Below are 12,890 nucleotides of genomic sequence, written 5' to 3'. Positions count from 1 at the left end.
TCTTTGTTCGATCAACACATGAGAAAGCAATATCCCTTGATATTTGTAATAACCAAATTAGTAATGAATATAAGAATTATGAAGAACAAAAGGAATCAACATTGTTGTCTGAAGAGAAAGAAGATATATATGGTGAAAAGCAGGGAGGAGAAAATAAAGAAACGAATGAAACTGAAACTATACAAATTGAAAGAGAAGATAAAGAAAAACGAAAAACAAACCAAGAAAATGAACAGAAAAAGGAAAACGAGCAGTATAGTCTGAGAGACAGAAGGTTATTAAAGAAACCACCAGATTTGGAAAATTATCTATTAATTGGAGAATGTGAGAATTTAACTACATCAGAAGCTTTAATTAACCCAAATTGGAAACAAGCAATGCAAGAAGAAATCGATGCACTACATAAAAATAAAACATGGCAAATTGTGGATCTACCTGAAGATAAAGTACCGTTAACAACTAAGTGGGTTTTTCGAAAGAAATACAAGAAAGATGGCACCATAGAGAAGCACAAAGCAAGGTTGGTTGTGCGAGGTTTTCAGCAGGTAAAAGGATTAGATTTTCAAGAAACATATGCTCCTGTTGCACAACATGATTCTATAAGATTTCTAATTGCTCATGCAGTAAAGAAAAAATTTAAAATACTTCAGTTTGATATAAAAACGGCCTTCTTACATGGAGAATTAGATGAAACGATATATATTACACAACCCGAAGGTTTCGTTAAGAAATGTAATGAAAACAAAGAATGTCTACTAAAGAAAAGTCTTTATGGATTAAAACAAGCTCCAAGGAAATGGGGAGAAAAATTTAAATCTTTTCTTGAAACTAAAAATTTTAAAGTATTAAAGTCCGATTCATGCGTATTTTTTAACAAGTCATCAGGAATTATAATTGCTCTGTATGTAGATGATGGATTGGTAATAGGAGAAAATCTGTATGAAATGGAACAACTAATGTTGGAATTAAACAAAACGTTTGAAGCTACCTGGGGAGAAGCTAATAAATACTTAGGTATTGAAATAAAACAGCGGAAGGATGGATCAATTCTCATCAACCAGAGTCAGTATACGAAGAAAATTCTTCACACTTTTAACATGAATTATGCAAACTCAACCTACACTCCGATGGAAACTTTGAAAAATACATCCGATACAATTGCTGAAGGAAAACCGTATCGTGAGCTGATAGGAAGCCTGTTGTATTTGTCAACTATGACTAGACCAGACATATCATTCGCAGTAAACTATCTCAGTAAATATGTAGAGAGTCCAAAGTCAGAACATTGGCTTCAAGCAAAAAGGATATTAAGGTATCTCCGTGGTACTATTAACTATGGTATCAACTACAATGGCGCAAGTGAATTAATCCTGTACAGCGATGCAGATTTTGCAGGCAGCGTGGAAGATCGAAGATCAACATCTGGATATGTTTTGATGTATTCAGGAGGAGCAATATCGTGGGCATCCAGAAAGCAGAAAACAGTGGCACTTTCGACTGCAGAAGCAGAGTTCGTCTCAGCAAGTGAAGCTATTCGAGATGTGTTATTTATAAAAAAGTTCGGCTTAGAATTGGAAGCAATGAATGATTTTCCTATACCACTATACGTAGACAATCAAAGCGCAATTTATATGATTAATCAAGAAGATGGAAAAGCGTCAAAACGTACTAAACATATTGACACCAAGTATCATTTTATAGGAGAAACTAGGAGAAGAAATTGAAATCGAACACATCAGTACAAATGAACAACTTGGAGATTTATTGACCAAGCCACTTCAAAGAAGAAAATTCGAATACTTTAGAAGTTGCTTAGGAATAAGTGAATAAAGTTATTTTAAAGAATAATTAAAATTTAGGAGGAGTGTTAAAGGGAAATTTTAATGTTAGAGGGAAATTCTAGTAATTGCCGCCAGAACATAGCGTCGGTAACATGGAGTCTTATTCTAACTAAGTGTAAATTGTAATACGTTCTGTATTTTGTATTGTGCCCTTTTATGTGATTAGTGTTTTGCTTAAATAAAGTCTTAAGAATTTATAACGTGTCTTCTCAATTTAAGAACCATTCTATCATCAATTCTATCAGTTCTTCTCCTCTCTCACTCTCCTGTTCACCTCCCTCTTCCTCGACACATACTCCTCTCTACTTGTTACATCTTTAGCTGTAGATAGATTCGTAAGTACGAATTGCTTTCTGAAATATTAGGGGCTTTAAAACAATGTTCTGTATGAATTCTTCAGAATTATCTTCTATGTTAGGTTGCCACATTCTATGTTTTGTAGAAACATGGATTTTGACTGAGGACTTCAGTCGGCCAAAATTTTTTGAGGATTATGAGTGTGTAGTTAATAAAGCTTTTAAAGTCTATAATAGAGGAAGAGCTAGCTGTGGATTAATGATCTTGGTTAAGAAAAATATCCTGCGATCTGATATAGAAATTCTATCATGCACTGAAAATTGGATTGGATACTGTTCGTTTAAAAATTTTTGAAGAGATTATTGTGTTGTGTGTGAATTACTGGAGACCCCCACTCCTTGATGACGTCCTTTTGAACTCTTTTGCCTCTGAGCTTCATGATATATCAGTAATGTTTGGTTCAAATACTGTCATTGTTGGTGGCGACTTCAACGCCCGAATAGCAGCACTTAACTTCTTAATTGATGAAGTCTTTGAAGGCTCGTTGATGTGTGGAACACGCTCCGTGCTTGATGATGTAGTGTCAACGAGGGGTGTTAAATTAGTGAATTTAATGGAAGAATATAGTTACTTTGTTTGTAATGGTCGTTCACTAAGTGATTCGCCAGGTAATTTTAGTTTTTTATCAGATCATGGATGCAGTACTATAGATCTTATTTGGTGCTCTCATAATAGTTTGCAATTCATTTGTGACTTTGAGATTAAGAATTTTTCAGATTTTTCTGATCATTTTGGTGCATTGTTAAGTATTAATGTTAATAACCTTGATAATTTTTCTTTGGCTGATTTGGCTTCAGATTCGGTTGATAATGTTTATACTATTATTGATAGACAAAATTCTAAGCTGTTAATATTTAACTCAATTTTAGGAAATGATTTTTCAGTTTAGTGAAATTCCTGGTTTACTGTCTGATAATTTTAAAAGCGCTGTTTTAAATGCTATGAGTAATAGTAATATTATTTTAAAGTGTCATTTTAGAAAAAATAAAATAAAAAATCAACCTTGGTTCTCTTATGATTGTCTAATAAAGAAAAGAGAAACTTATAAATATTACAGAAAATATAGGAAGAATAAAAATTTAAACAATCTCTCAATTTATCTTAATTATATCCCTTAGGAAGAAGTGGACTAGCCACTTCTTCAGAGAACCTGGCATCCCTGCGGGTGTCCTAGCCTATCAACATGAACAGCAACACTCATACAATTGTTACACTTATACATTTACACACCCCCTTAGGGCCTTGTGGTGGTGTACCCCCACCCTAATCCTTAATCCTAATTCTACCCTTCCTTTTATCCTGTCTTTCCCTTTCCTTTTATACTGTATCCCTACCCAAGCTGAGATGGGGACTCGTGTCGAGGCTGAATGCGTACAGGGTAGTAAAACATATGTGCGTTAACGATCACCTTGGGGCACCGGGCGAAACCCATTGTATTTTAGCCTTCTTGTGGCAGTGGGGGTCTGTCACAGGTGACCGTTAATCCCCCATTTCTCGTGGGAACAGAATGGAGTTTTTAAATAATAAAAATAAAAATACAAAATTTCCAGACGGCGGAGTTCCTCAGGTTACTGAGGAAGGAACACCGTCTGGGTCTGTACTTAGAGGTGGCAGTACGCCAGACCCTAAGACTCATGCGACGGGTCCTCAGGAGAGCGTTCCTGGTGGGAGCGGTAACGCTAATCCACCAGAAACAGAAGCTCTCGCTAAGGTCTTGCGCAAAATTAAAGATCTACAAATTTCTAAAGGGAAACTGAGCGGGTCCCAGAGGAAGAAGCTTGCTAAGCTTAAGGCCTCTGAGGATGGCAGGGAATGGTTTCCGAAAAACGTCTGGAGGGAAAGGAGGAAAGCACTGCTCTCCCCCAATATGGTCCAACAGATGGAAGTGCACAGTGTGGCCCCTCTGGTCACCTCGGCCGGGGCAGGTGAGAGGAGGGAGATGGGTGTTGTTAAAACTTCCTCTCCCAAAGCTCCCCAGACCCCCAAGAGGCCCAGATCGGAGATTAGCACTCCTAGTACCGGGTCTGAGAAGACGGCGGCGCGGGGGAGCAAGAGGGTGAGGTTCCCAGATAAGGAGCTAACAGGCTCCATTAGGGAAGCACTCTCTGCTCCCAGGATGGCCGTCGTTCTTGACTCCTTCCCGAACGACCTTCTTAGTATGGAGCAGGCAGATTTGTTAAAGCGGATGCTAGCTGAGCAAATCTGTAAAAATCCTGGTGGGATAAGACCAAAGTTTAAGGGCTGTTATCTCTCCAGAGGTGCTCTCATTGTGAATTGTTACAATGAGACGTCACGACTCTGGTTGGAGAGGACAATCCCAGAGCTCCAAGTGGGAGAGGAAGCTAGGCTGAGGGTGGGTCTGGCCAGGAGGGTGACAAGGGTAGCCAAGGTGGCGATGTGGATTTCAGGTGCCTACAAAGACGCCTCTCCATCTGCTGTGCTGGATAGTCTCAACGTTCAGAACGAGGGACTTAAGACGGCGGATTGGAGATTAATCAATAGGAAGGTCGAGCCCAGGGGGCAAATCCTTGTGTTCGATCTTTCGGAACAGTCCCTGGGAAGACTGAAAAGGTCCAAATTTAAACTATTTTTGGGCCTTGAGGTAGTCAAACTCAGGGAAGTTTCGAAGCCTATTGGAGGAGCTGCGGATAATGACCCCCCAAACTTCTGGAGGATGCTGCAGGTAAACCTCCACCACAGTAGGGGGGCATCGGCAGCTCTAACACACTTCATTTGCGACGAAGACATCGCCATAGTCTTAATTCAGGAACCCTGGCTAGTATGGGGGCGGGTGGCAGGACTTGGCGAGGCTAAAGGTAAGATTTTTTATGATCGAAGCCTGGATAATCCCAGGACGTGCATATACGTTAGGGAAGATATTACGTCTTTACTGCTGATGGAATTTTGTTTCAGAAACCAGACTGCAGTGAAGGTGAAACTACGTGCGGAAGAAGGGGTTAAGGAAATTGTTGTGGCCTCGACCTATCTTCCTTACGATTCAACAGCCCTCCCTCCCTCGGAGGAGATGCAACATCTGACCATCCAGTGTAGGGAGAGAGGTCTGAAACTATTGATTGGGTGTGATGCTAACTCCCACAATGTGGAGTGGGGCAGTTCAGGGACCAATCAAAGAGGTAAGCAACTTCTGGACTTCATTCTTGCTAATAATTTGTTTGTCATTAATGAAAGAGAAAAACCTACTTTCTATAATTCTATACGTAGGGAGGTTATTGACTTAACTTTGGGGACTAGTTTTGTATCGACCCTAGTTAGGAATTGGCATGTATCAGGGGTTCCCTCGCTCTCGGATCACATGTATATAAGGTTCGACGTTGGGTTTGACTGTAAGGAGGTAGTTACTTATAGAAACCCTAGGAGGACGGACTGGAATTCTTATAGACGGGATATTAGTCAAAACATTAATACAGTGAGGAACAACCTTAGGACCCGGACGGACATTGATGACGCTGCGGAGAGCCTTCAGAGCGTCATCATAGAGGCTTTCCGGGCTAACTGTGCGGAGACGATTATGCACACGAAAAGGAAGGTAAGCTGGTGGAATAATCAGCTGATGGAGCTCCGCAAAAAGGTCCGAAAATTGTTTAATGCAGCTAAAAGAAGAGGTACATGGGAGGCTTCAGTTTGTTATTCAAGCGGAGGCAAGGGCTGGCGCGTACAGACTAGTGAGGAATGGACAATGGAGGCGCATTAGCTCCTCTATTGGGCGTATGAATATTACAGACAAGGTCGACCCTTTGCCAGTATTAGACATGGTTGGGGACAGTGTCTGTCCTAGATACAGTTTCGAGACTCCGTTTCAGGTGATCCTCAGATCGAGGAATGAATGGAGGGTAAACTGGACCGAACAGTGCCAGAAGGAAGTCATGTGGTTTACGGATAGCTCCAAGATGGCCTGCGGGACCGGAGCTGGAGTGTATGGGGCAAAACCTAAGGTACTCATTGAGAGTCCTCTTGGGAGATACGCTACTGTATTTCAGGCCGAGGTCTTTGCCATTAGAGCTTGCGCTGGGGAAAATCTGCGAATGGATCTTAGAAATAGGGAGATTTGCATTTTTTCGGACAGTCAAGCGGCACTGAAGGCCCTCTCTTCCTTCAGAATTACCTCTTCCCTGGGCTGGGAATGTAAAAAAACCCTAGATCAACTGGCTCGGCACAACAAACTCCGATTGGAATGGGTGCCGGGCCATGTGGGGATCAAGGGGAATGAAATAGCTGATCAGCTGGCCAGGAATGGAGCTAATACTCCCTTCACTGGTCCGGAACCAGTCCTGGGGATCACTAGGGGTGCAATTCGTGAGGCTCTTAGAGACTGGATCTGGAGAGAACACGAAAAGTACTGGGTAATGCTTCCAGGGGTCAAACGCAGCAAGAGGGTTATGCCCTTGTTATGCCAACAAAGAACTAAAGTGACTCTAGGTTTGGGCAGCAATCAGATTACTCTGATTACAGGCCTATTCACGGGACACGGAAGGTTCAGAAAGCACCTGCACAAGATAGGGCTTATTAGCTCGGAACCTTTGTGCAGATTGTGCCAGGAAGAGGAGGAAACGGCCTCTCACCTGTTGTTCAATTGCATTGCAATTGAGAGACTGCGCTATGACTTCTTTGGAACCTTGAGGCCAAAGGAGATAATGGCGCAGAAGGAACTAGTAGGGAAAGCTCTCGACTTTCTTAGGAGGAAAGGTTTCACCTATTAGGTTTAAGGGGAAGGCACAATAAGCCTCGTGTGGCTATGGTGCCGTGGGGATAGGGTCCCGCCCGTCTTTTTAAAATCTAAAGAAAATCTATCTTAATTGTAAAAAGTCATATAGATTGCTTATTAGTCACTGTAAGTCTTCCTATTTTAATAATATTAGGGAATTACTCTGTAATATTAAAAACTCGTCAGAATTTTCAAAAACAATAAATTTCGAAACCGAAGAAATATAGATTGTCCTATTTCAGTAGAACAATGGGAATTGTTTTACAGATCCCTTCTTCCGCTTAGGCAGATAATAGATAAAGATTCAAATTTTTTAACAGTTTTTAATCCAGATTTATTAAACTAACCCTCTCGTTCACTCTAGAGAGTGCGTCAGCCGCCTTGTTCAACTTCCCGGCACGATGTACGATTTCAAACTCGTGTTCCTGTAACTGCAGAACCCACCTTCCTAGCCTGCCACTGGGATCTTTCAACGCCATTAGCCACCTTAGAGAACTGTGATCTGTGATGACCGTGAACTTCATGCCCTCTAGGTATGGCCTAAATTTCTTAATTGCCCACAGCACGCTTAAACATTCTAGTTCCGTTGCTGAAAACTTCTTCTCCGCATTTGTCAGTGTTCGGCTGGCATAAGCAATGGCTTTCTCACCATTCTCGAAATTCTGACTGAGAATAGCTCCCAGACCAGTAGTCGATGCGTCCGTCTGGAGGACAAATGGGCGTTCGAAGTCGGGGCAGGTAAGTATCGGCGCTGAGACCAGTCGATTTTGTAGCTCCTGTAGTGCTCTTTCCTGCCGGTCTTCCCACACAAACTTCTTGTTTTTCTTTAGCAAATCCGTCAACGGAGAGACTAAAGTTGAAAAGTTGGGCACAAACCTTCTGTACCAACTTGCTAACCCTATAAACCGCCTTACCTGTTTTGCGGTTGTAGGTCTAGGGAAGTTCAAAACAGCGGACACCTTCTCTGGGTCAACCCCGAGGCCATCCTCGTTTACAATATATCCTAGGTAGCGAAGTTCGCTCCTACAAAACTGACACTTTTCCCATGATAATGTCAGGCCAGCCGCTCTTAAACGCTCGAGAACATCTGCTAATACTTCTCGATGCTTCTGAAAAGTGGGTGTGACGATAATGATGTCATCCAAGTAGGCGAAGACGTACGGTTCTAGCGTTGGTCCCAGTACGTTATCTATAAGTCTTTGCCATGTGGCAGGGGCATTATGTAGACCAAACGGCATGCGGCGAAATTGGAACAACCCTCTATGCGGTACGGTGAAGGCCGTGCGCTCTCTACTGTTCTTCTCCACAGGGATCTGCCAATATGCGCTCTTGATGTCAAAGGAGGAGAGATACCTACCGTTTCGTAAACGATCCAATATGGCCGACACATACGGTAAAGGGTACGCGTCTCGTTTGGTGACTTTGTTCACTGCCCGATAATCCACACAAAAGCGGTACTTCCCATCCTTCTTCTTTACCATGACAACTGGTGATGACCAACCGCTACTTGATGGTTCCACTATCCCATCCTTCAGCATCGCGTCAAGTTCCTTATTTATGGCCTCTTGTATAAAGGGAGACACTGGGTAGTATCGCTGATTCAGTGGGGGTTGATCTCCCGTGTCGATGATGTGTTCCACTCGATTCGTACAGCCCAGATGAGGTGGTGACGCTTCTCGGAACTTCTTGGTGACTGCTCGCAGTTCTTCTCTCTGCTTGTTCGTCAGTCTCTCGTGGCTGATGACTCCAGTATCTGCAGATACACAGGCTAGGGCCGGATCCCCTGACTTATAGGTAGCCTTAGCTATGTCCACCACAAGTGACATTTCCCTCCAGAAGTCAATTCCAAGTATCAATTCCACACTCAGAGATGGTACAACTAAAGCATTCAAAATCTTAACCGCCCCATTCAGTTCGAAAGGCACCACTGCAAAGCCTTCTACAGCGCAAGTCCTTCCATTTGCTAGGGTTATCTGTTGGTTATCCGATGGCTGAAGGTTGATTCCTAAGGGGGATAACCTTTTCCACAACCTGTCGTTGATTACTGTCCTCGTTGAGCCCGAGTCAAGTAATCCACTAACTGAGATACCCAACAATCTCACTTGAAGAAAAGGTCTTCGATCTTCAAGGCTTGGCTGGCTTAATCTATGTGACATCCCGTAACAGAACATATCCTTGACCACCTCCACCCACTCCAACCATTCTGGATCTTCTCTGGTTAATCTTGGGCGGTGTTCTGAGGAGCCGGTGCGGTGGTCTGCGCCGACCCCTCTGGACCGTTTCCCGCTTTCTTCCGGTTTGGCCCACAGCGAGTACATGCCTGTGTGCTGACTTTTTGAAGCCCACACCTCCCACAAAATTGTGTCTTCGGACAGCGGCACGCTCTTGCCAAGTGTCCTGTCTGCCCGCAGTTCCAACAGACCGGACCCCTATACGTCGTTGCTCTTCTTTCCGGTTCCAGCTGAGTTCCGGATTCGCGAATGGCTGACACCGGTGGTAGCAGTTTCCTGGTTCGATGACCCAGTGCGGGTTCAAGTAGACCTCTAGCTGGCGGCTCTCTATACCTTGCCGCTCTCTGCGTCCATATCTCAAGGTTGCAAAGAACTGATTCTAATTCCTACACTGATGAATAGGTAGCCTGTGCGAGGTGAGGTAGATGGTCGCTCTTAATATTCTTCTCTAGTATTCTTAACTTTTGCTCTTCTGTCAGTGGAATGCTCAGCCGGTTAAATAGGCTTATCATCTTGGCTATGAACAATGATGGCATCTCGTCAGACCCCTGAGTTCGTCTGCGTATTTCATCCATGAGCCGGTCGTCATAGTCAGGATCCTGGAAGGTTTTTTTCAATCCTCGCACCAATTCTTGCCACGAAGAGAATTCTTGCCTCTTAGCTCTAAACCATATTTTTGCCGTACCAGCTAACAAATCGTCGAATCCTCGAAATACTTCTTCCTGCGATACGTTTCTTGAGACCATCCGTACTTCGACATCCTCCAGAAAGTTGGCCAAGGTGCATCCGGTCTCTTCACCTGAGAAAGTCAGTCCCCACTTGTATAGCTTCGGGTCCGTTCGCGCAGCATGTGGTACGTCATTCCTAGTAGCCGTGGAGACGGTAGCTTGCATATCGCGGGTGGTAATTGGGTCTGGAATTTCTTGTGGTACACCCCATAAAACGTCTGTTCGAGGAGGTTGAAAATTACTTCCTAATTCTAAATGATCCAGTTCTTGTACGTGCTTCCGTTGTATTCTCCCTGAGTAAGCTGACGCTCCTAATTGCTCCGTTGATGATGTACTCAGGGTTGTCTTCTCCAGCTTAATTCTCAACTCTTGTATCGCTTCCACTAACTCCGCCGTTTGACCTTCCAGCCCTTCTTCCGGTACTATGCGGTTGCACCGCTGGTAAGTGTGCAAGAGTCGCGTTTTAAGGCGCTTCAGTTCACTTGATTCGGCGTCCTCATCACATTCTTCCACCGCTCCTTTCAACACCAGGTATTTCTTCTTACAAATCTTGAATTCCGTGTTGGGATCCAAGTTTGCAACACAACTGTAATCAGGAGAGACATCCTCTGATAACGCTTCCTGCAGCCTTCTCCGCAGTTCCTGGCAATTACCTTCCGAGTTTATTTTCCTTATTTCCAGTTCGTATTGCAACTCTTCTTTCAACAGCCGGTATATATCCATCATAGGGAACCTAAAATTCTACTTCCGGCTCGAGATGGAAATGTTAAAGTGGTCCCTTAATTTCTTTTATTTGTTTTATCGAGCCCCACGTTGGGCGCCAAATTGTTACGCCACCCTCTACAAACACAAACACCGCTGTAGAAGGTAAGCTCAGTGGTGACGGGGGGGTAAGGAGGAATGAGAAAACAAGGAAGAGGCAATATGCTGAATAATAATAAACAAATAACAATACTAGTGATTAGAATTAAAGTTAAAACAATACTCGGATAATAAGGGGGAAAAATAAAATAAAAATAAATTTATAATAGGAACTAGTTACCTAGTAACAGCTTCTCCGTTAGCAAATCTGTGTAGTGCGCCCCTGCTGGCCGTTACTCTAACCAGATCACTACTTCATTAAATAATTAAATTTATTGTCCATGTGAGATGTTGCTAGGGGTTTAAATAAAGATTCAGGGTTATGAAAATATTATTATTGATCACAACAAAAAAAAGTCTTTTTACAGCAAAATACAGTATCATAAACCCTGCTTAATACTGAAAAATACAAAACTTGATTACTAGGTAATGAAATAATTGTCCTCAATAGAACCAGGAAACTGGTCACTCTTATTACATTGCCTACACTTACAGTCAATCCCAGACCTGGTTTTGCTCCAATCTACCCTTCTTTCCTGGTCTTCTTATGGGAAGCTCGCCACCAGTCAGGTACTATTCCTTCCTGCTGCCCTTTGGGAAGTAGAGGTTCTCCGCTCAATGAATCCGTCTCTCCCAGAGGCAAATCCCGCCAAGGTGATTTCTTTTCACTCCAATTTGTTTTGGCTCCAACCAGCTCGGTACAACAACCAATTTTTTTCCACTCGTAATCGATTCTTTTCGAAAAAATCCCATCAGTCTCTATCTCCCATATGTTGCTCGCGTCGTTTGTCTTTTTTCCCCGCTGCCCTCTTCACACAGCCATGTGCTCTTCAAGTATAATTTTATCCACTTTCTTCATTTCTCTTAATTAAATTTCCTAGATTTATTTTCTTAATCCCCGATTTTACCTAATTCTAACTAACTGACCTGAACAAAATCTAGAAATATTTACAATCATACCCTCAAAATTGGTTTCGTTTGGAAAAGCTGTTACATCGTAACAGCCTGAACTACACCGATCTAATAGAAAGAGGTCAAATTAGATTTTTAAAATCTATCCTAGGTTTAACTCGAACAACTCCTGACTCCTATGTTCGTGTGGAGACAGGCAGAGTCCATAGTAGATGGAAATTATTTAAAAGAATGGTAAACTGGTATATTAAAATATTAAATATGAATTCAGACTATTTACCTAAAATAATTTATAATAGAATGGCAGAATTAGAGAAAATTAATCTTCTATTTAATTGGCACAACACATTTAAATTTTATTTAATTTCTATTGGAAGCAGAAGTGTTGAACATCCAAAGTGGTTCACAAGTATTAAATATCAAAAATGGTCTTTGTGAATCTTTTAAAAACTCTCTAATTTGTTGTGAACTCTTCGTTTAATTTACATTTCCGTCTCTGCAGTTCGTTATCTTTTGGAGAGGAGTATTTATTAACTAATAGATACGTAAGATAAGAATTATTGCACAACTAAGATTATTCAATAAAAAATATCCCTCTCTATACCTTAACTTTAAAAATTATAAATTTTTCCAGACAGAATATGTTCTCTTTGTTCGTTAAATCATAAAGATAATATCTACCACTTTCTTTTTTATTGTTACAACTTTTGTTGGATCCTCGCAAGGAGTTGCGGCCCCCCTTGACCAGAATTTTCTTTGAGCGACAATTGAGAGTTAGTTAGTCAAGTTTTCTCATGGCCATTCCCTAAGTTAGTCAATCAGTCAAGTTTATTTATGGCCACTCCTTTAGTCAGTTAATTAGTTAATTCTTATGGCCAGTCTTTTAGTCAGTCAGCCAAGATTCCCTGTGGCCATTCCTTCAGTCTGTCAGTCAAATCTTTCTCATGGCCAATCCCTCTGTCAATCATTCAAGATTCTCATGACCATTCCTTTAGTAAGTCAGTCAAAATTTCCTCATAGACACCCCTAAGTCAGATAGTCAAGTTTTCCTCATGGCCATTCCTTTAATCAATCAGTCAAGTTTCCACATGGCCATTCCCTTCGACAGTCAGTAGTTTACCCATGGACATTCCCTTAGCCAGACAGTTAAGCTTCCCCTGGCCATTAGTCAGTCAGTTATTCGAGATTCTCCAAGGTCATTTCCTAAGTCAGTAAGTCAGTCAAGATTCTCCATAGC

This window comes from Rhodnius prolixus, unplaced genomic scaffold (assembly GCF_049639745.1).
Source record: "Rhodnius prolixus isolate KJV_2025 unplaced genomic scaffold, Rpr scaffold_27, whole genome shotgun sequence".
Taxonomy (NCBI): Eukaryota; Metazoa; Arthropoda; class Insecta; order Hemiptera; family Reduviidae; genus Rhodnius; species Rhodnius prolixus.
This window is presented reverse-complemented; position numbering follows the sequence as displayed.